Source organism: Cyprinodon tularosa, unplaced genomic scaffold (genome assembly GCF_016077235.1).
Source record: "Cyprinodon tularosa strain WSP-4 unplaced genomic scaffold, ASM1607723v1 ctg404, whole genome shotgun sequence".
Classification (NCBI taxonomy): Eukaryota; Metazoa; Chordata; class Actinopteri; order Cyprinodontiformes; family Cyprinodontidae; genus Cyprinodon; species Cyprinodon tularosa.
In genome coordinates this window covers 1,340,677-1,365,180 of record NW_024039124.1, presented here as the reverse complement: position 1 = coordinate 1,365,180, position 24,504 = coordinate 1,340,677, and the positions used below count along the sequence as shown (strand labels likewise).

At 37.9% G+C, this 24,504-nt stretch overlaps 1 protein-coding gene across 2 annotated transcripts in view; it reads left to right on the top strand.

Moving 5' to 3' along the window:
* The first annotated feature begins 2,958 nt into the window (after window positions 1–2,958).
* hs3st1l2 (heparan sulfate (glucosamine) 3-O-sulfotransferase 1-like 2) overlaps window positions 2,959–24,504 on the top strand; it is a 39,992-nt gene continuing 18,446 nt past the window's right edge. Inside the window, exon 1 of one of the 2 annotated variants that reach the window (XM_038298291.1) lies at window positions 2,959–3,061. The gene's annotated coding sequence lies outside the window, so the exon portion shown is untranslated. The remainder of the gene's footprint in view (window positions 3,062–24,504) is intronic. The other variant, XM_038298292.1, reaches the window with a different exon arrangement.

The following is a 24,504-nucleotide window of genomic DNA, read 5'->3' as shown; positions in this document are numbered from 1 at the left end:
TTGGTTACTCGTCAAAAGTATGCACCAAAGATGTTGTGGTAATTATAAATTGAAAGGGGACCCAAAACAAAACCCCTAAGGTGGCTAAATGTTACGCAACAACACAGACGTGTTCTTAAGTTGAGAAAACATTTTCTTTTTGCCTCTGAGAATTAATGCTTTGCAAAAAAGCTCAGCAGCCAAACTTATACCAATTCCCACCCTCTGTAGTTTGTCACATCTGCAAAAGAAAACATCAGCATCGCTATGACAGAGGAGGCATTTTTTTAACTGATAAGGAGGAGGACAGCAAAATTCTTGATATATGAAGAATATTTGCATGTTCTTCATATATTTTTTTATGTCTATGCCAGCTGATTCATGCATTACATAACATTTAACTGAATGGGTTTACACACATAAAATAAAAAAATAGAGTTTCAACCCAAAATCAAAAGGGTGAAAGAAAAGTTATCTTTGCTTTTCCTACCTAAAACAATCCATATCCTAAGTAGCAACACAACTCTTCTTAGACATGTTGAAAAAATTCCTGCTAAGACAGGAGTGCTCAAGTCCAGTCTTTAACTACTACTGCTATACCGCAACTTTTTGATGCACCCCATTTTTAAAATACCTGCATCAAGCGAGTGGCTGTTTACCATGCCTCTGCTGAGCTACATGAGAGGATTGAGCCTTTAGAATCCAGCATGTAAGAAAAGAGATGCATCTAAAGCTAGACGATGGTAGCTCTGGAGGAATGGAGTAAGATGTTAAGAACTATCAGCAGGAACCCCTGAGATGGAGCTGCAAAAACACAATGAGGTAATTTTTCTCAGTTCTTGTCACGTAGCAGCTTTTAGTAGAAAGAATTCAGATCCATCAGAAAAGTTCAATGACAACTCCTTTAGAAGTAAACCCTTATTCGAATCTCTGCTGTACCACAGTCATATAAGACAGTTAAACTCATGCTCCTCAAAGCGCCTTGCATTACCTCTGCAAAGGCCAACATTGAGGTACAGGGCAATTTTAAGCTCTAGAGTTACTGTACTGCTTGTTTCATTGTTTCCACCACCTCCCACTGTGTGATACACTTAGACCCCTTATAGACACTTCTTCTGCAGTAATACATACAAGGTATCAGGAGACTTATTGTGCTGTTTAAGGTCTGCCCTCTGGAAGAACTCTGCTTGTTCTTGTTCCTGCCAGTGTTGGAGGAAAGTTGCAGGAGAATGTACATGCAACCTTTTTTTTTAAGGCTTACTTCTTTAGGAGTAAATATGAGGGTTTGGATTCACAGCCGAAAACAGAAGTTATAAAGAATTCAACGAGTCTCTGGAAGACTCACTGTAAAAGATTATACTGTACAACCCGTAATATCATTCTTCACCCAGGAGCTTTGAGCTTCAGAAATATTGTCTGTTATTTTATTTAGACAGCTGCAGAGGTTTCAAGCATGCATTGAATATTTTATTGATAGGAAGAAAAAAAAAACTGTAATCAGGGCAACATTTACTAATGCCTGAGCAAAGTGTACGGCAACAGGGTTGGATATTGAATGTTTGAATAGAGAAATTAGGTCGCCTGCATCCACATATCAAGAACAGTGGCAGTCATTTGTAGCCTTGGGGGCTTTGGGGGTGGGGGTGGAGGGCGAGGCTGAGGGCGGAGGGGTTCCAACTGAGTTACACTCCTAACATGTTCCCCATAACATGCTCCAATTAAAGCTAACGGTCTGCCTGTTAACCTTGTGCCGTTGTTTGGCTCTAAGAACAAGGTGTAGGGAGTGTAAGCCTGAAATTATGGAGCATAAATTGTTCGGCCAAAACAACAGAAAAGCCCTCCAATGCTCGGCCTCCTGGGGAGCAGTTTATTGAGGATCTAGAGCAGATTAGCTGGCTGAAGCTGAGCACTGTAATAATTGTGATGGGCTTAAACCGAACCGAGAGGGGGTCTCCTCAAGGTTAAAATCAAGGTTGTGTTTGCTGTGTTTTTGTCATTGCTCATTTAGACTGTGAGCTTCAGCTTCAGGTATTGAATTTGGATATTCTAACTTGGAGAAGGTCATGATAAAATGGGATCTATAATGTTCTTTTTTGTTTTATTAAAAAATCTTTTTAAAATTCTGCATGTTTTTAGGTTTGGGGTTTTATTTATCTAATATCAGTTTCTTTACTACTATTAGTTGATTTTTATTGCAGTTGTTTATCTTTGTTTTTAAAATATTTCCTCAGAGTTCTGTAATGCAAAACACGATGATATATTTCTTATGTTTTCTCCTTTTAAAATGACCCTTTAAATCAATAAATTTCTTAAAATTATAAAGTTAGATTAAACTATGGACCTAAAATGCTTTGAAATACAAAAGAAAAATCTTTAAAATGTGAGAAAATGCTAATAAAGAGGCTGTGCTTAAGAAAACAAAAGACAAAGAGTTCCTGAGATGTACCTATCAGATATTTATATATTTATATTTGTCTTTGTGTCATTTTATGCCAGTCCTCTGTGACTTATTTATGATCATGGAGACTCTCAACAGCAAACTGATGGGGGCTACCTGGAGAGAGGCTTACAAGAGGAGATTGAAATCCCCAAATCAAGCAGGAGCAGTGGTTCTTGTAAAAGAGCAGAGTGGGAGGGGGGGAGTCGGACAAGGAGGAGTGGAAATGTTTTGCTCCATAATGAGTCCTTGAAGGTGATCGCATGAAAAGAACAGACCTGCCGTGAAAGACAAAAAGAAGGGGGGGTGGTATAAGAAAGAGGGAGAGGGGTGTTTCCCTGCAGGCAGAGATGTTTGTGTGTGAACTAATCTCCCTCACACACTCACTCACACACCCTACCTCTCTCTGTAACTCAGTTGCAATAACACAGTGGCTGAGGTTGGCAGCACAAAGCAGAGACGCTCTCCCTGTCACCAGCTTGCTCTCACATACATACGCCTCGTCTCCCTGTGAGGAGTTTGACTCGCTCAGATTCTGGACACTCAGCAGGAACTGAAACAGAAAAAAAAACAGGAAGAAAGCAAGAAAAGAGAAGAATAAGAAGAAAAAGGCTGCAGAGAAATTTTAGTGGAATCCACAACCAGGTAAGACCTGTACAACTTTAGTTTATGCAAACAGTGGCTGAGCTCAGCTTTGTAAAATGTAAAGTGAAACAGGAAGAAAGACACTAAGCGTACTATAGAATATAGCAGCAGGAACAGTGTGTGTGCAAAGTACAACCCTAGTTACTACACTGATGGAGCACAAGAAGTTTAACTTCATTACACTTTTAACAATTTTTTGGCATCTCCTCCTTACTCAGGAGGAAGTTCATACATATGATGTGTTTCCAAATTATTTAATGAATGTTCTGTGAAGGGACCACAGATTAAATATTAAGCTCATAATGTAAAGTGACAAATATGAAGAGTGTGCGGAATTGAAGCTGTGCACATAAAGGATCCTGTGTTCAAAGGTGAGCGCATAAGGTTAAATGAAATTCCCTCAGGTGAAAGATGTTTTTCCTAAAACAAGCTCCTATTGTTTATAACATCTCAGTTTTGTGATTATAATGAAAATGAAACACAAAACGAACTAAATCTCATGAATACCAACATCATCTGTGTAGAAAAAACTTTCACTGGTTGCATTTTGGTGACTGATATTGGTGAATTGTTGAACTTATGTTTTCCTTTATTCCATTCTCTGCACATTAAGTACTGTGGTGTATATTTAAATAATGAAAAATATTTAAAAACATCAACCTTTTCCTCAAGAGTCTGCAGTTTATTTATGATCTATTGTCAACAGTTGCCTCTGTTAATTAGACTCCCCATTATTCAGCAGGGTGAACCTACTGAAACGATCCATAAATCATGTCCCACCAACACATTTTATCTCCATTTACCGCCTTTTTAAACCCTGATTTATTCTACGGCTCTGCTCATAAGGTAAGTGGTACCAGGAAAAGTGCAGTTTGAAGACTGAGTCATTTAAACATGCAGAGGTTTAACCAGAGTCTGCAGTCGGAGAGGCTTGGTGTCTGTAAACGGGCAGACTTGGTGTTCGCTGTGCTGTCGACCTTCCCCTCTGTTTATAGTCAGATAATACGAGCAGAGTAGAGACACTAGAGTCAGAGGCAGCGGAGGGATGAATGGAGTCATTGTCCGGGACACATTGTCTGTGTGCTCAGACTGGGGATGTGTATTTGTTGCCCCTTAAACTGTGAGCAATCAGTGACATCTGAGAAGTTAATGCTTCACCAAAATGTGTCAGACTTTGTCAACAGTCACATAACATAACTTTGTGATAACTGTGATGTGGAAATAATTGGAAGGACGGCAAACTACTACTCTGAGCTGATAACAAGAGGAAAGTTTCCCCTGTCGTTGATGAACAGTGGTCAGTTTTGTGCAGCGTTAAAGGTCAGACGCACAAAACCCGAAACCCGAACAGAAAATTCCTCACATCACTTCATAAACAGATGAACCATCCAGCACCAAACATGTTACCACACCAGGAATAAACACATTCTCTTTAGCATTGGGTGTAATGATAAATCAAGAGAAATTACAAATCTAAACCTTTGGGCTCTGTGTGCAGATTGGGAAACTCTTTGTTTTTCAATCCCAGAAAAAAGGAATGCTGACAGCTTTTCTTTATCTAACCCACTCATTTCAATGGTTCACAAACTAGTGTTTAAATTAAATGTTGAAATGGTGTTATAATCTTGTATAGTTTCCTTTTTAAAGAGGAATATTGTAGTGGTTTTTCCGTAAAAATTCAAAAAATATCCACTGGACTTGGTTTCCAAGATTTGAAGATGTTTCGCCACCTCTCCAGGAAGCTTTCTCAATTCAAATGAATGAATTTGAATTGACAAAGCTTCCTGGAGAGGTGGCGAAACGTCTTCAAATCTTGGAAACAAAGTCCAGTGGATATTTTTTGAATTTTTACGGAATGACTATGACCTGGATGACTGAGAACCTTCATCAGCATATTGTAGTGGTTTGCAGGGACCATCCTGTATTTTTCAGTATCTCATCTTGGTCTTATTGCACATGTCTTTTCCTTCCCATATGGATCCCAAATGTAAATGTTGGCTGATTTTCAGAGCTTTTGATGTCTACTGCATTGACCCCAGTTGCCATGGTGATTCAAGTAAGAGGACACCAATTAGGGTGTTTAAAACCACAGTCATAACTCTAGGTTGAGATGCCAGAGTTTATTGAACTCGCTCACATTCTGGAAAGTAGAAAACCTGATTTTTCAACTCACAAGTTCACAGTTAGACTAACAGTTTGTTGAACTTTGCTTCTTAAACACCCTTTAGGGGATCACAGTATTTTTATGGAATATAAACTCTTATTTTCTGTCAAAAACCTTTGATTTAGAGAACTTGCTCTGTGTTTTCATTTGAGCCAGTATTTTAATATTTCTTTAAATTAAATATCTACTTACTAAATGTTCAGATTGAGTACCAGCAGCAGTAAATGGTAGGGATAACCATAAGGTTATATGAAGAAAGAAAACTATTTTTATATGATTTCCTCTCATAATGCTTATTCTGATTGTGCAACAGTATCCGATTCTGAAAACCAGCTTTCATTTCCTCTTTCTGCTTGAAAATAACTGTAATCTCATTTTCCTACAGGCTTTTCTTTTGTTAGGCTGATTCATTAAAACATTTTGCTTAGCAAAGTTCCTTAGCAAAGTTGGTACAGTTTGACAGTAAAAACAAAAATACACCAAAAACAATAAATACAAAAAACTGCACCAGTGTGCTGGGTTTGGATTTTCTCTTACAGAATACATTTTCCTGCTGGAAGAAATGAAAACTTTTCCAACACACGAATACCCTGAACTGCAAAACTCATGTTTCAAATATTCCCTCTAATTTATTATTCCTTATATTTCTGTAAGAATAAACTGATGTGAAGAAATTCTGATCAATATTACTATTTTTGGGACTCTTCCATTTGATCAACTGTATTTTAAACTATTCCTACAGATTAATGCTTGTAGCGTTAAAATCTGCTTGCCTCATTTGGTGTTCTGGCAGCATCCAACAGCCAGAACATTAACGTTTCAGAAGCTGAAATGATGAGCTAAAGCCTCTATACAGCTCACTGGAGCAGATAACTTCAAACTAAAGGAAGTCTAAGTTTACACATATCAGTTTTTTTTTAATACAATAGTCATTTAATCTATTCTATAAACTAAAACTTTGACAGAGCACCATAAAACACTAAGTCATAATCCAGCATCACTTCAGTGATGTCGTTTTAGATATACAGTCATATTCAATAGCTCCAACATTATTGAAAAAAGTTTTATATTTTAGTATTTTGTTCAATTTAACACATTATGTAGATTAACTACACATTGTTCAGGTGTAAAACAGTGCCGGGTTTCTTTAGAATACTTAACTGACCTAATTTTATGGTATATCTGGTAAAAAACATGGGTACTGTGTGCAGGAAATAAACTAAATGACTTTTACAAAATGCAGATGGTGCTTTTCTACTGTTTATGATGAACTCACAGTGGAATACCAAATGCTTATAGTGCCTGATATGGTGAATCCGCTTCTTAGATATCAAACATGTTGAGACCAAGCACAAAGACTGTTTACTGTAACTGACCAATCAATCAACAGGTGGTTCACACCTATTTAGTGATCTATAATCGTTCATAGTTGTCTTTTTAATAATCAACAGCGCAGAGGCTGTAGTACGCACATTCAGTAAACAAGATCATGGAAAGAATAGAGCACAGGGGGGAGGTATTATAACAAGATAATTCTACATATATTTGTACCGATATGCTAATATATATATTTTTTCTGCGAGGGCATATCATTTTACTTTTATACAATATAATCAGGTCACCTTTACTTATGGAAAAGGGAAACTATATCGGAAATCTTTCTAATTCAGCAGCAGATTGCAGATTTGTAAATAAGTTACAAGCAGCACCCCTTTTTAGTTTACTAAAATAACCTGAATAAATACAAAATAAAGCTTTCGTTTTTTAAGAAAGATTTAATTTAGTAAACAGTAACAGCCATTCAGTGTTGAACAATGAAGAAAACCTGCCCCCCTTTGTTAAATCATCACAAACAAACGGCTCAGAGTTAACATCGCTGGGCTGACTTCAACCCTGCTGCTGCTTCCATCCTCTTAGTAATCACTTATGTCTGTCAGGGCTCACATATTTTACCAAATCAGAGTTTAATTATAACTGAATCATTCATAGTTTTGTTAAATGTAAAAAAAAAAAAAACAAGTACCGGTAGAATAAAATCCCCCAAAAAATGATTCAATATTGACACAAACATTTTAATTAGATGACAGCCTCTCTCCAGGGAGTACAATTTAACATGTTTAAAAATATGTAAATTTTCACTGCAGAATACAAACAGATATGGAATAACAGTGACATTTTTTTATCCCTCTGAAACCCTACTGAAAGCATGCTGCTGTTGATGTAGCTGTAGTCTTAAAGGCACCTTAATTCACTGTGCAATCAAGTTTCTAAAGACATTTTTCTAAATAACTGAAATGGTAACACAGTCAGATCAGCACCTTTGAAGTCTCTCCTGTTGGAAAAACAAGTAAAATCCCACAAAGCCATTCTTTCTCATTAGACAAAAAGTTTTAAACCCGAGTTATTTTACATCTCAGAAAAGTCCACGTTTCTTCACAGTGAGACGAACAAACGGGATCGCAAAACACCAAAGCAATTAAACCCAGTAACGGTAAACAGGCAGATCAATTAAAAAGTGATTAGAACATAAAGCAGAGTCGATAAAATGCAGACAAGCGAAGCAGGAGCGATAAACACTCCGCTTTAGACAGATTTTATGTTTTTTTTTTTTTTTTTTCTCCAAAGGCTCCAAAAGAGATTTGTTTATTTCCTCTGAAAAAGCCGATGAGATTTCCCCATGTAAAAGCTAAACCGCAAAAGTTTGAAACCTCAACTCAGTCTTACAACTAGGGGACAGGATATATAGGAGAGATAGAGTATAAAAAGAAAAGCTAAGAAAAAAAGGCAAAAAGTTTGGAGAATTACTAACAAGCTGAGTAAAGTTTGGTTGAAATATCGAAAGTCGCTGACAGCAATTAGGATGAAAAATGAACTGGATGTTTGGGAAAATTAGGAACAATCTGAGAGCGAGATAAGAGCCTGAGAGCAGCTCTGACAATGACTCTATGTTATGTCTCAGGGGTGGAGGGCTGATGTTTCTGTGTATCACTGAGAGGGGTCTCAGCCACCTTTGTGTTGGAGTACATTATAGCTGTTTGGGAACATTACGGGGCATTAGCTGAAGGAGCATCCTTGAATAATTCATGTTCTTTATTTATGAGCAGACAGCAACTGTCCTCTGCAGAGCTCTAACTCAGGGCACATTCAGACAGAGACAGGAGACTTCAGACCATACAAAAAATCTTCATGACTCTAATTTCACCTTAAATCCAATCAAATTTGGACTTAAAATGAAAATGACCCCTATTAATTAAATATTTGATGCTATAGCTATTATCTACCTGCCCCGGAAAAAAAAGTTCGGACCTTTTTATTAATAGGATCACAATGACAAAAAGAAAATATACAAAAAAATTAACATCTTTTTAAAGTTTGATATTTCTCCCACACTGTGTAAATTGAAAAGCAGAATCGTTCTCAAGTGTGATCTAATTTCTCCACGCTATTAGTCGAGGAGTTGGTTTCGCACACGCTTCAAGATGAGGTCGGGATCCTCACTTGTACATGTCTGTTTTATTATTGCATCATCCCTCAGTTTTATTGCAGTGCGCTGAAGTTTACCGCCTTCCCTGCTACATACTAATCTCTTCTGACAGTGAAACATCTGAGATCAGAAAGAGAGTGTTTTAAATGTTGCTAAGCTAAAAGAAATAAGACTGGATGAAGCTCCATGGTATTGAAATTATATTTCACGAGCAGTTGTTTGATGAAAATATTTCTTTGAAGCTTTCCTTTTAAGTGTATCTTTTTTCAGTATGACTTTAAAAGCTTTGCATTTTTAGAAATATTTTCTTAGATTAAAAAATACGCATCATTTTTCCCTGGATTTCTACCTGTATGTTGACATAAAGTTTCTATTTCTGCTCTATGTGTTTATCTATAATGGGCCGGGAAATTGGCCCATATCATGATGCTACCACCACAAGATGTGTCATGATGGGCTTTATTGATCTCACCCACATGCAGAGAAGTTTAAAAGTTTAACAGGTTTATTGAAAGGTTGACTAAAACAAAGAGAGAGAGATTATATGCAGGGTTATCTCAGGGGGACTTCAGAGGTCTGGTGAACCGGAACTGAAAACTCATTGGAGGGCGGATGGGCAGACTAGCGTTGGGTCCAGAAGAGGCGATGGAACGGACTGTCACCAGGTGTTCCTGAAGTGGGCTTGAACAGATCTGGTGAAGGTTTCCCCTTGCTCAGTGTGACTCGAATATTCCTTCCAAGGGGGGTAGAAGGACCAGGCTTATCCAGTGGATCAGGAGAGCATCCTACCGGAAAACAAAAGGCAAGGGCAAAGCTTAGACTCAGAGAGACAAGTCAAAGGTTAGACTCAGCTAATCTCAGTATGGCTAGCGTACCCAATACTGGCAAACACTCTGGCGTCGAGGTGGTGACAGTCCACTGCTCAAGTACTCCTCTGGTAATGACCCAACGAGCTGCAGTTCTGCAGGGAGGCAACGAGGACAGGGCACCACCTGGTGGTGGAGAGAGGAAAACACAAAAAAACAACCCACACAAACTGGAACCCTAACAAGATGTTTGAAATCAGGGGGCTAATTTTCATTTAGCACAGCACATGCTAGTAGCAAGCACGACTGAGAACAAATGTCCCGAATTCACATATTTTGTCATTTATTTGCCATATTTAAGCTGTGAAACCAATGAAGAGACTCTGTACAACTCCTGCAGAGCTGAAATAAAGAGCTGACGAAGCTCCCTCTTTCATTAGACAGTGTTACTGCCGTGAGCTAACAAGCCAACGAGAGCTAGTATTCTTCTTTGTTCCTACTCTAGGGGCTATAGAAAATTTGCTACGTAAAATATGGTACTTTTTCCCAAATGCATGCTCTAGATTTCCCACACTTTTAATCATTCTTGTCATGAATTGTGGACCTAATGCAGGAACTCAGAAGCTCCATCATAAATGTAACCATTTGGTGAAATAATCCAAAACAAACATAGGCAGGTGTGAGGAGCAGAGGGAGAACTGGGCAGAATGACAGGCAAGGAGGTAAAATACTGGAAGAAACAGAATTGAGAAAAGAAAAACTGGAGAACTGATGTGCAGACGGGGGTGTGGAGAAAGGCATAACAAAAAAAGGTGAGTGCAATCAGATGAAAATGAGGAACAGCTGACATTGATGAAGGCAAAGGGGGCTTAGGTAGAAGAGTAATAAACACAGGATGACAGCAGCTAGAAAACAGAGATAATGATATAAAATGAACAAAGGAATGAACTGAGATCTGGGTAAACAAATAAACCTATATGGCAACTACTAGAAAAGACTAGAGGGGGGATAAATCAGGGATCTAAAATAAACAAAAACAAATTAGGGATCATGAAAATTTGTGGTATTTGTCAGGTAATAGGATCCATTATTTGAGGCGGACAAACAGATCTCAAAATGATTATTGGAAACAGAATCACAGTGAGCAGCGTCAGCGTCTAAGTTAGGACCCTCTGCAGGAGGAGACAACAGGTTAGTGACCACGTCTTTCTGGAGGTGGATGATAACGAACGTGAGTCACTAACCTGGGTTTATAATTCCAACTCTTATAAATCCGAGTCCAGAGGGTGAGGTTGTTTGCAGATGGTCGGCTGCCAACAAGACGAAGCAGGCGCCTCCCAGAGAGTCCCAGACTCTGATGTATTGCTGTTCAGTGGACAGGCAGGATATCAGAATTGAGAAGAGGAAGGTAGGCAGGATAATCCAGAGATCAAAACCGAGCCTAGGTTTGGTGATGTGCTTGGTAGTCAGAGCCAGGAGATCAAAGATACAAAGCGGTGCCAAAGGGGGAATCCAGAACGGAGTCGGGAAACAGATCCAGGTTTGGTTCACGGACAGGTAGAGATCTGGCAGGGGTCAGAAGCCAGGTCAGGCAAACAGATCAGAAAAGGGAAAGACCGGCTCAGAGGTCAAGAGGCCGAACGAGTCAGGATAAGGCAATCACAAGAATGGTCAAAAAATTCTCACCACTGCCTCGAAAAAATCTGGGACTGATGACTGGTCTGAAGGCAGGTTAAATAGAAACTGAACCAGATGGATCAGATGACCGGTAATGAGAACTGTGCAGAGATAAGCAGGTGAGTGAAATAAGTAATCAGACCAGACATCAGCGCCAAGATCATAGCAATATTTAACAATCGATTTTATTATAGAGGTGTTCCAAAAATCACGAAAAAAATCACCCCTTTAAAGTAAACTGATTTGGATGCTGTGTTGAAAGATTAAATACATTTGCACCTGTTTTATTTATATACAAACTGCTATAGATCCACATGTAAAACCCCCATTTAGTGTCCCCAAAGTGCATATATATTTTCTCTCTTATACATACTCCTTATAAAGAACATAGGAGCTCATTTTAAATGTATGAAAATAGTTATATAAGTTTGTCTGAATAAGCACCAACATTTCTGTCTCAAATGTCTTCTCAGTTGAGGTTTGACCTTCAAAGATCCATTCAGGATCATTTTAGAACATCAGTGTTTGGTTTCCAAGGAAGATCTAATATTAGAGGTTTGTATAAATTTGATATGCACTGATATGCAGTCAGATTTATCAGCTGATCCTCATCAATGATTTATAGAAATAAGCTAAATAACAGTAATATTTATGTAATCAGATGTACTCATGTTTAGTTTTAAATTGGGGGTTATTTAAGCAAATAATTTGAAAGGCCTAAAAGAAAAAGATTTTCTATTTATTTATTTATTTTCCAAAATGGGCTGAAACTTTTTTTTGTTGGAATAAAAGAAATGAAATAGTCACTGAATTACCCATTTAATGGGTAAAATAAGGACTCATTTATTACAAATCTAAATTAATAAGATAATGTTTTGTCTAATTGCTTCAGTCTGACCTGCTGGTTGCTTTAAGTAAAGTCAAAGCAAATAAAATATTTCTCTAGTGTGTTTACTAGTGGTCTTTTCAAAGATGTGGTTTGTGGTTTTAAAAAGCCAAAGCTGGAGGTCAGCTGCGCTCGCAGGCGGTTAGTGTTAACAGTACTTTCTTAACCTTGTAGTGGGAGTTTATCCGGCTGGAAGCCGCCCACTATGTCAGGGCAAAGCTATGACGGCGACAAAAACACAGACGAAAAACATGTAGAGCAGAGAGGCCGTCACACTTCATTTCCTCTAAAGCGACAAGAATTCTTGGTGGCAGGCAGATGGAGGAAGTTCATTTGACTAGACACAAAAAACACGTGTGTAGCTTATCAACTTCTACCTTAACCCCCTACTAAAAAAAAGAAAATCTCAGTTTATTTCCTCACATTGTATCCAGGTTAACTTAAATGTTTATCATGACACATTTTCCCTATTTCCCCCATTTATAGGTGATCAAACATATTTTGCAAAAAACAAAGCGAATACAAAAACACAGTTGTGAAATTTGAAAAACTGAATTATTAAGTTTTTATAAGCTGCAAATATAGCACAAAAGATGCCTAGAGGTATGATTATATAAAGATCTACAAGGCCAGGATAGTGGGCAGCTCCATCCATTTGCTCCAAGGCTTCAGAACTTTAGTAAAGTGAAGTAAATCAACATTATTGCAGCTTCTTGATAATTTCTGTTTGTGTTTTGTTTTTTCTTCATTTTTTCCTCTTCATTAAATCTTGATCAATCAATTGCCAAAATGTTTTTTCTTATGGTCGTTATCCTCCTGCACGGGGAGCAGAAAGGTGATTTCGAAAGCAGCCGCTGGCATGGTTTCAGCATCTTGCTTCGGGGCACATCAGCAGTTAAGAATGTCTGTCAACACACTGAACTCTAGCCAAAGACTTTAAGCTGGAGGATGAATTCCCACTCACTGTGAGCGGGAATTCTTCCTTTCAGCAGACAGGAAAACCTATGTGAGCACACCTGCTGAACTAAAAACTGAACTTTTTTTTCATAAATCCTGGAAGTTCTGAAATGCTGTTTAGCTTTGTGGATGGATGGATGGATGGATGGATGGATGGATGGATGGATGGATGGATGGATGGATGGATGGATGGATGGATGGATGGATGGATGGATGGATGGATGGATGGATGGATGGATGGATGGATGGATGGATGGATGGATGGATGGATGGATGGATGGATGGAACCAATCCCTTTCAGGGTTCATGTTAATGATTTAGAATATCACTTTTTTATTGTGAAAATGTGCTCCTCTGAATCAGTGTTCACATCTTAAACTAAACACATTAATCTTCGTTCCTACAAAAAAATAATGTTTCTAAGAAAAAACAGCATTTCGGGACTTTTATTGTATGATCATTCTTACCCAGAGAGAGAATAAATGAGATTTCAATGGCAGCAGTAGCACCAGTTCTTTCCACCACAGTCTTACATCCTGCTCTCCTTTCTGATGTCCTGCAGAACTAAATAAGTCGCCTCAATATTTCATGTATTGACCAGAGCTGTACAGTAACGGACACGAATCTGTGCCTGTTTTCACCAAATCTATGAATAAAGTATCAAAGGGAGGCCATGGAGGGCGAAGGGAAGTACTCCAGCAAGAGGAGCGCTGCTTCATATTTGAAGGGTGACCTTGATAAATTCAAGACAGTTGGAGGGAGTTCGAATATGTATGGCAAAAATATGTGTGTTTCTGTGTGTGTGTGGTTAGTGATGGCTCTCATTAATTTCCAGTCGCAGAGAGCCCCTCCGGAAGAGTGGGTGTGCCGTGGGTTTGAAATGGAGGAAGGAGGTGAGGAAGTGTTGGGGCGTGGGGGAGGGGGGTGTTAAGTAGGATGCAATAAAGCTATTTAGGAGTCATAAAGTGCTTGGTCAATCAGAAGCACCCCCCTGCTAAGCTCCTCATGTTCTCCTCTTTTAGATTACACTCCTGCTCTTTAATGTGTGCAAGTGCTTCAACGTTTCTCTCTGTGACTGAGGGAATGAGTTTGGGCATCCATGTGTGTCAGCATGTATTAATGAATATTGTGTGGAAATGTTCACGCATGTGTGCAGAGGGGCTTGGTGAGCGGGTCTGGAAAGGCAGTGGGGAATCAAGGTTTGAACCAGCCAGCCACCAGCCAGCCAGACAGACAGAAAGACAGAAAGACAGAAAGAAAGAAAGAAAGAAAGAAAGAAAGAAAGAAAGAAAGAAAGAAAGAAAGAAAGAAAGAAAGAAAGAAAGAAAGAAAGAAAGAAAGAAAGAAAGAAAGAAAGAAAGAAAGAAAGAAAGAAAGAAAGAAAGAAAGAAAGAAAGAAAGAAAGAAAGAGAAAAATGCCACACCATCTGAGCTTCATAAAAGATAGAAACAGAACAGATGCAGCGATTCGGGTGTGACTGGAATCACTGCTTTGGATACATCACAGCCTGCCTATTTGTAGAAAATACATGTGCATGCATTTGCACCTACAGTTTTAACCTATGAGATCATATCCAACTTCTGTTTAATTCGTCAAGAAGTTTACACCCATTACCTTCCTCCTGATTTTACAGAGATTCATTGAGAAAAGAAAAACAATCTTTCTGAAGGTCACTCACTTCCTAAACATCCACATAAACTTTGCTGAGTAGATTCTTATGCACATTTATATCCATTTATAAAAAGAGGCAGATAGAAACAAAAGCATATAAACTGGGATATTATTATACAGTAGCATACTTTGTGTATTTTCTAATGGATCCTGCAGCTTTTTAAAGTCCTTTCACATGCAGCAGAAACAAAGCAGCATCAGCATTCACTGAAACGACGTTGCAGGATCTAATAAGGTAAAAATCACTCCTTAACGGAACCTGCTGAACATACGAATCTGTTCCCCTCATTAAATTGTTCCATCAGTTGCCTCATGCTGGGCAGGTTTGGAACAATATGTTTGCTAGTTTGCAGCAGCTCATTAGCAGTGACATGGAAATGCACCACAACACAAGTTTGTTAACCTAAATATGATATAAAAAGATGAATCTCTTTATTATTTGCTGACTGTCATCTTTAAAAAAATGCAATGTAGTTTCTTGTTATTTTAATTGATCAAAGAAAAAAAACACAGAAGAAAAAGTTCAGATATTGGTGACAACATTTTAAGTGAAATCAAGTCTCAGCGTTAGCTTTTATAAATGGGGCAAAAACAAAGAGAAACTGACTGAGAGTAAGGGTTCATTTAACTTTTATGCCTGCATTCAATTATGTAATTTCAGAGTTAAAAAAAGAAAAAAAATAATCCAGATTTTAATTATATATCCACTAAAGCCTCCTTAAAATTGTTCAGCATCGAAAGGTCTTGAGGTTTCTTAATAAGAATGAGTTACTGAACTGATGGAGTCATGATTGTCTTCTGGATCAGAATTTATTTCGGACGATATCAAAATGTGAAAACAATGAATACTTATTTCTTGGTTTAGGCGTATGGTTAAAAAAAAAAAAGGAAAATCGATTATAAGTTTAAAATCAAATATATAAAATAAAGGGAACAGTCAAATAATACATCCTAAATCTGAATGAATGAAATCTTCTCATTGAATACTTTGTTCTGTTCAAAGTTGAATGTGCTGATAAAAAACATAAATGGAAATAAAATGTATTAACCAATGGAGGCCTGGATTAAAATGGAAAAAACACACTACAGGCTGATCCCACTCTGATGTAAAGTCCATAGAACGGGTCAAAATGAGGCTCAGTATTGTGTGTGGCCTCCATGTGCCTGTATGACCACCATACAACACCTGGAAATGCTCCTGATGAGGTGTTGGATGGTCTCTGGAGGGATCTCCTCCCAGACCTGGACTAAAGAATCCACCAACTCCTGGACAGTCTGTGGTGCAACCTGACGTTGTTGGATGGATCGAGACATGACGTCCCAGATGTGCTCAGTCAGATTACGGTCTGCAGAAAGGGCTCTATGCACAGCTCCACAACTTCCTGAATTTAAGGTAGCTCCTTTGTTTCCTGTCTTTCATTACTGGACGAACTGATTAATCCAGGTGTGTCTGGCCAGTTACTTAGGTCATACACACTTGGATTAATCAGTGCATTCAATCATGAAAGACGGGAAGCAAAGGAGTCTCCTGAAGTTCAGGAAGTGGTGGAGTTGTGCATAGAGCCTATAGGTGGGTCAGTCCATAGCTTCAATGCCTTCATCTTGCAGAAACTGCTGACACAGTCCAGCAACATGAGGTCTAACATATTCCTGCATGAAAAGGCACCCAGGGCAAACAGCACTAGCATATGGTCTCACATGGTGTATGAGGGTTTGTTTAGAAACATGCACATTTGTGGCCTGTTGGAGGTAATTTTGCAGCACTCTGGCAGTGCTCCTCCTGTTCCTCCTTGAACAAATGGCGGAGGTAGTGGCCCTGCTGCTGGAATGTTTCCCTCCTATGGCCTCCTCCATGCCTCCCGGTGTATTGGCCTGTCTCCTGGTAGTCCCCCAGCCTCTAGCCACTATGCTAATAGACACAGTAAACCTTCTTGCCACAGCTCACATTGAGCCAACCTGGATAAGCTGAGCTACCTGAGCTACTTGTGTGGGTTGTAGGGTCCGCCCCATGCTACCATGAGTGTCAAAGCCCCACCAACATTCAGAAGTGACCAAAACAGCAGCGAGAGAGCATGGGTACTGGGACGAGGTCTGTGGTCCCACCTGCAGAAACACTCCTTTATTGAGTGTGTCTTGCTAATTGGCAATAGTTTCCACCTGTTGTTTGTTCCCCTTGCACAGCAGCTGAAATTAGTTTGTCAGTGTTGTTTACTCAACGCTTGATTTCACCGAAGTTTGATTTGATTGAAGATATTGTGATGTTTATGTGTTCCCTTTATTTTTTGATCAATGTACATCTATGTATGTATGTATGTATGTATGTATGTATGTATGTATGTATGTATGTATGTATGTATGTATGTATGTATGTATGTATGTATGTATGTATGTATGTATGTATGTATGTATGTATGTATGTATGTATGTATGTATGTATGTATGTATGTATGTATGTATGTATGTATGTATGTATGTATGTATGTATCTATCTATCTATCTATCTATCTATCTATCTATCTATCTATCTATCTATCTATCTATCTATCTATCTATCTATCTATCTATCTATCTATCTATCTATCTATCTATCTATCTATCTATCTATCTATCTATCTATCTATCTATCTATCTATCTATCTATCTATCTATCTATCTATCTATCTATCTATCTATCTATCTATCTATCTATCTATCTATCTATCTATCTATCTATCTATCTATCTATCTATCTATCTATCTATCTATCTATCTATCTATCTATCTATCTATCTAGAGAAAACAGGAGTTCAGTAAGTCCAGTCACATCCTACTACAAATAGACGGGGAGCTGACCCAGAAAAGATCCTCAACTGATCCAAAACATCTTTAAATTTGGTTGAAATTTGCTGCTGCCCACACGGACAACCCAAATGTCTTCTGGTTAGGAAGGATAAAAAGTGAGATCTTAAAACTCAATAAAATTCTGTGAACGGTAATGCAAAGTGGAGCCAGGAAAATGCTGTGGAGTTTTCATTGTGTCTTTACTCAAATAGGACAAACTTATAAAAGGTGAAGACCAAATCCTTAAAATTCTTCATACAGTTAGGTGCAGAACAGGACAGTAGCTGCGCTTCCATGTGTGCAAACAATGTAAATATTCCGCTAATTTTGAAAATGCAACATTTTGCAATTGGTCAGTATAATAAGCTGCATGAGATTATGTTTGTTCATGCCATAATTCTGAAAACACAGCAGCAGCGGATCTAAAGATATGAGATATATCCATATTCCAGCCGCTGCTCCAGTGGGCACCATCATCTTCCACTATTTACGGCGGTCTTCTTCCTCTTTGTATCTCACAAGGCAGTAAGGTTCAGCTGCAGATCAAGTGACTTGTAAAATGCAAAGAAAGTGTTTTTTGCAAAAAAAAAAAAGAAGTGTTTCAATTGCAGTTTTGCAACATTTAAGATTTTTTTCTATGTTTTTTCCAAGTTTTTTCCAGATTGCAGTATTTCCATTTAGCAAATGTCTTTTTTATTACAGTTAAATGGTTAATAGAAATGCATTTGTGCAATGCATTTAATGCATTTTTGATGTGTATTTGAAAGCATATAAATACATATCCAAACCCTTTTCCCTATATTAAGTCCTATGTTTCTAGATTATACTTAAAAGTCACTATAAAAACCACTGGAGCTTAAATTCACCTAGTCTGTGAAGAGATGAAATGTCCTGCCACTAGAAGCTGGCAGATGGCTAAAAAAAACTATCCAGTTAAGGAACATTAACCCAAATATTACTGGGAACGTGTATATACATGTGTTTGGAATTTAAACTAATTTTAATGTTATGTATTATTGTTCAGTTAATACATAATTTGCACCTGAAAACATAGTTAAGAATACATATATATATATATATATATATATGATAAATAACTTAAAACCCAAAATGAAGATAGAACACAATTTGTATACGAAAACTCTGACTGGGACTATTTGTCTGTCTGCTGTAAGATGACAGGCGAGTAGCTGAGACGCTGATCAGATTAATTATCCATTCCTGACAGCAAAGGAGCATCAACCTGATTTGTTTATTACGATCACTGCAGGGAGCTGTTTGGCTGCAGCACAGCACCTACTGTGGCATTATGTGTAACCCCCATTATCCTCTGTTTTAACATCCACCTGCCAGCCTTTTTCCTTCCTCTCCCTCCATCCTTCCAAACCTCCATCCGCCCCAATTTTTAATCCCTTGGGTCAACTGCACAGGTGAGAGCAAGATAAACAATCGTTGCCATCGGAAACTTCCAGCAGGAGCCCAAACACATCTAATGATGCTGGTAGATTTTCTTCCTCTGCTCCCTGTCCTCATATAACGTTTTCTCTACATCTTTCATCAGGCGACCTTCGAATTCATTCTCTTCTACAAAAAAAAAAAAAAAAAAACACCATCTGTTTTTTGTCTCAATCCCTTTCTGTTTTGTTGTCCTTCTGCTTGCTCTGTTTGTGACGCCTCAAAAACCCAGTTAAGGACCCGGTTAATATTTGAGCTCGTTGGCCCATGACTATATTGACCAGACAAAACTTGTTCATCCCCATCTGTCAGGCCGTCCTCGTTCCAGAGACCCATATTGCACATGACTCTCACATGTAATGCTCAAGAAACTGGGTTCACCCAAAAAAAACACCCCCCCCCCAAATCACCTCATAGTTAACACAGACACACATCCTCCAACACCCCTGCAGTGTCCCGTTTTTCCTCAGTGACAGTTGGGTTAAATCCATTCGGACAGGTCAGATCTTCTCACTGCTGGGCCAGGCTGTCACTATGACAGAAACCACATATGCAATACATCTATGAAGGTATAAACTTTGGAAGCAGGGCGGGGTCAAGATGTTAATTATTTTCAGTTTCTTCTAAAATATACATATTAAATCTCTGCTTCTCTTTTCCTATTTTTTCTTCTACTGGGCAAGACCCTTACCCCACACTGCTCCCTAAGGGGATGGGTTAAATGCAGAGGTACATTTCTCCAATGTGAGATCAATGAAGTTGATTTATTATTTATAAAAAAAATTACACATGAACAACATGATAAATAGAGGAAGCGACTAAGTTTCTTAACCAGCAACAGTCAGACATTCAGATTTATCTGTTGTGTTCCTGGTGTTTATTGTGTAGAGAGAATAACTTTGTTAACACTTCTCAACTGGCTAAGAAAACTGGGGCACTAACCAAAAGGAAAATATGTTAATATATAATTTTGAAAGACTACAATTTCAGTCCAAAGTACAAAACAACTGATATTATTATAATAATTCCAATAGTAATTGCATGGTATGCAAAATATGGACATGATGCTCTTTTAATAACAGAAAAGATATAGATGCAGCGTCAGCCATAGGCTTGGGGGCTATTTTTCTGAGGAATGTGTGGCTTAGCCACACCCTTTTCAGTTTTCACATATCGGTTTGACATGAATCAGATTGATATAAAAAATAACTAAAATATTCACACAGTTGCTGATGATTGGTGAGTGTATTAGTATATGTCTACTCAGAGTTATTCATTATATTAAATGACTTTTAAAGTAAACATGACTGCAAAGAGAACACCTGTTTCTTATGTATTTCTGATCAAAAGCTTCTCCTTTTCTCTCAGTCTTCCTGATTTCAAAATACTGCATTGTTATTTTAGCATTTATTTAAGAACTTTTTTAAAGTAGGTGGTATTTCTGCTATTGGAGGCTTCCCATCTTTGTTGGTATATTTCATATTTTTGTTATCTATTTCCTTTTATTAAGCTACTGTGAAAATATTCACTTTGAGTTTGAGGCACTTTGCAGAATTCCCAAAACTGAATGCATCAATTTGTGCATATTTATCCACAGAATTAGAGTATACACATTTTTAGCTGTATACATTTTAAACAGCAGTATAAGTCAGTTTTACTGTAAATTTAAGCCGAAGTCAGAGCAGTAGAAATGCAACTCTTATAGAGTTTTGCAATGACAACATGACTGTCATACTGAAGAGCAATGTGTTGTCTGCCAACATAAACCACAAATATGGAAGCATTTTATTCTGAGATATCATCATTTGCTGCTTTAATCAGATTATTTTTTTGCAACTGAGGCAAGAGGGGCTGAAACAAAAGATGCAGACAGAATGAAATTAGTTGCTTTCTGCTTCTGGATCTGGCTTCTGTTGATAGCTTACGTAATTATAGCTAAGTGCATTTCAACCCCTAACTGACGGGAAAACAGTTTTGTAAACTAAAATCTAGAAGCATGTAGATGCAGGTGAGGGGTCTGTAGGTGTGTGAAAAGAGGAAGAACAAATTTAAAAAAGGGAGAGAATGTTGCTCATCAGGTACCTGACTCACGCCATTCATCTCTTTTACTGTCCCACCTCTTTAAATCAAATGAATCCTCGCCAGCTGGCTTTGAACACATGCAGACACAACAGCGGAGTTAATGCCAGCAGCAGAGCCTAGACATGTAAGCCATAACACCCCTAAGGAGAGAGAAATTTACACAGAATCCCGCCAAGGTTTCATTGTTGCTCACACTGATTAGGAGACCATATGCATAAACACACACACATGCATATAACAGGTATATCTCTGTTTTAAGCATGAACACACAGCCACATACTGTAGGTCTCTTTGATAAAGAGTATTTCCTAATTACAAATCCTCCCCAGTGCAGAACACGCAGTTCAGCACACACATAGCTGAGCACACCAAAGAGGAGGAAGGAGCCGGCATATTTTGGTGTTTGATATGGTTGACCCAGATCTGGGAGCGTGCATGGCAGAAGATTTTAGGAGGAGGAGGAGGAAGGGGATAAAGAAGGAATGGAATAAGGGAGGGGGTGAGGAAGGGGGTTATCTTGGTGTTTTGTGAGTGAGTGAATAAGGTGATGAAGAAGTCCAAGGGTGGCTGGTGTCGCTCCTAGAAGGACTCTTCTCCCCTACGAGTGTAATTTGAAAAGCAGCATGAGGTTCATGAGTTGAAATGAACAGATACAGCAAAAGGTCAGAGATACCAAGACTTAAACTAAGAACCGAATAAATACAGAGAAAACAGATTTGGTGGAAGGGTTTGATTCTCTCTTCTATACTAGAAATACTGAGAGCCTTTGTTAAATATTATCGGCTTCCTTTCCAGTAAAAAGTTTTTAGGTAAATTAATCAAATATAATTCAGCTTGATGCTAATCATTAATAGCTAGTTCCAAATATTGAAAGCCAGTAGAAAAATAAAACACTTGCTACTGCAGGTTATTAAAAGGCTATGTAAAGCAGGAATAAAATCACATAGAAAAATGACAAAACAGCAAATGTTTTTTTTTTAATTCAAAAAAGGGAATTTTGACATTTAAAGCATGTTTTTGCTTTGTATGGCTTTGTTGTGTTGTGCTTTGGTTGGGGTCCAAAAAAATCAAAATTAATTTTCATTCTGAGGACTTTTTCAGCTTAATATATTACACTGAACCACCAGTACAGAGCTTGTCAGCCTCTGTATCAGGTGCATAAGTGTATCTGAACATACAGGTAGTTTAAGACCTTTGGACATCTTTGCAAAAAAAAAAAAGAAAACAGATGAAAAACAAGCTGATTTAGGAAAAACAACAACAGAGTGACATGCAGGAAATGCAGGAAGAGCAAAAAGAGGAAAGGTGCAAAGTTCTCTGATAAATTGTTGTTGTTATGAGTAGATCTGAATGAATGATAAATACTTGGAGAAAATGAAATAACCTGGCATAAGCCAGATAGATACTGTGTAGAATTCAAATTGAACTACATGCATCCATTTGGAAAGCCTCCTGTTAAAAGTGTTCACACAGAAAAGGGAGGTAAACTCAGTACAATACTTCAAGCTGATTGGGTAAATCAAGTAGCACATACTTCCTGTCTAAAGCTTTTAGCCAATCACAGCAGCAACAGCTGCGCTGTATCACATTCTTGATGTTTCACAACTAGCTGATTTGGCAAGAATTTCAATTATCACTTAAACCAAATTCTTGCCGAGTCCTGGCAAGAGGAACGCATAAACATCTTTCCCATTGACAAAGGCAAAAAATTGCGTCATTTCGCAATTTTTCAAAACAGAAATAATAAGTATTCCAGCTAAAACCGGTGCAGTCATGTTTGTTTTGCCCCCTCTGGTTGACGTGGTGATGTCATCCATCTCACTTTGTTTCATTGGTCTGAAACTTTTCTGTATTGAAGCAAACACATCTGTTGGCTTCTGACATGATATATTTTGTGAATTCACAAATTTCATGACAATTCATCTTGCATTCAATGTAAATAAATAAGTGAAAACTTCCATGAATGCTTTCTTATTCCAACAGTGAAAAAAATCGAGTAGAATATGTTTATGATGTCAGTAGAGAGTCATTAAATTTTTGGCCAAAGTTAGGCATGGAGGTTTATGATAACCTACATAAACAAGATTTACAAAAGAAATAAAGAAAATGAATTGTCCTCTAACATTCCCTCTTTACAATAGAAGTGTGACGTTTTATAAGAAAGATTCAGAAATTTGGGAAATTATTCTGAAGTATACTCTAGAAACAACTAAACATATTAAAGATTTAAACATCCAAAAATTAAGCTCAAGAGATGAATGTTGTATTTGCAGTATTTATGTCTGGTTCTTCATTTGTTAATATCTGATATTCTTTTGGCAAACTTATCATTTCAAGTGATAATTTATTTAACACTCACACAGCTAAAATCAACACATTTCTTTTTCCCCCTTTTGAAATCAAAAAGCTGCACTTTGATGTGGAGACATGTCTGGATCCTCATTCCACTCACCTACGGTTTAGGTGCGATTTTGACACCAAATCCCACAGTTTTTAGGAATAACATCTGGTGACATGCTGCATGAAGTGACATTTTTGCTACCTTCATGCCTAGATCCAAACACACAGAAGAAACTATGGTGCAAAAAAGAAAATGTTTATCTGTTAGTTTGTTGGCACTCTGCAACATTTCAATGCATCTTCTCTGGAGTTTAAGACAGAGGCGCAGCCAGGCAATAACCAATGTACACTGAGGGGCGGCCTAAAGCGGATGGGCACTAGAACCTTAGGGTCAATCTACACTGCTCCAACAAGAAAATTAACAAGCAAAACATCCCAATTTTCTAAATAAAGACAACCCATACATATTTTACTCTGATAATAGTTGCTAAGCGTCCATGCAAAATGTGAGTGATTGCAGTTTATGTAACTGCAGTTTGATTTTCAGCCTTTTTCTGGAACTTCTGGTTTATTGTTTAGTTTATTGTGTAGTAAATACATTTTTGTTTGTGAGCAGAGAAACATTTCAAAGAGAAATAAAAGCAGAAAGCTGTCTAAGCCTTCAGTACAAGCTGCGTTTGGACTTTCTGTTCTATTCTCTATATCTCTATTTTTTTAAATAGGAAGAATCAAACTCATCCACACAGCTCCAGGTTCTGGTTTAGAGCACCTTGAACTCCTCACTTATAACCACAGAGTACCTTAAAGAGGCCTCTTCACTTCAATGGATTTTTAGAAAAAAAAAAATTGAGTCTTTTCAAAAGTGTTTTCATTTTGTGCTCATGTTTCCTTTCATCTTTTTGTTGAACTCTGAAAGACCTGCGAGCAGGAAAGAAGTTTCTCTTTTCTTTTTTTACAAGAAAAATTACTTTGGCAGCATTTTATGAAGGCAAAATGACAAAGACAGTCTTGAAGGCGGTTTGGAGACCTTTTCTATATTTCTAACTCCCAAACCACGATGATCCCTGCTGTTTATTGTCTTCCTTTCCTTTTTTCAAGCG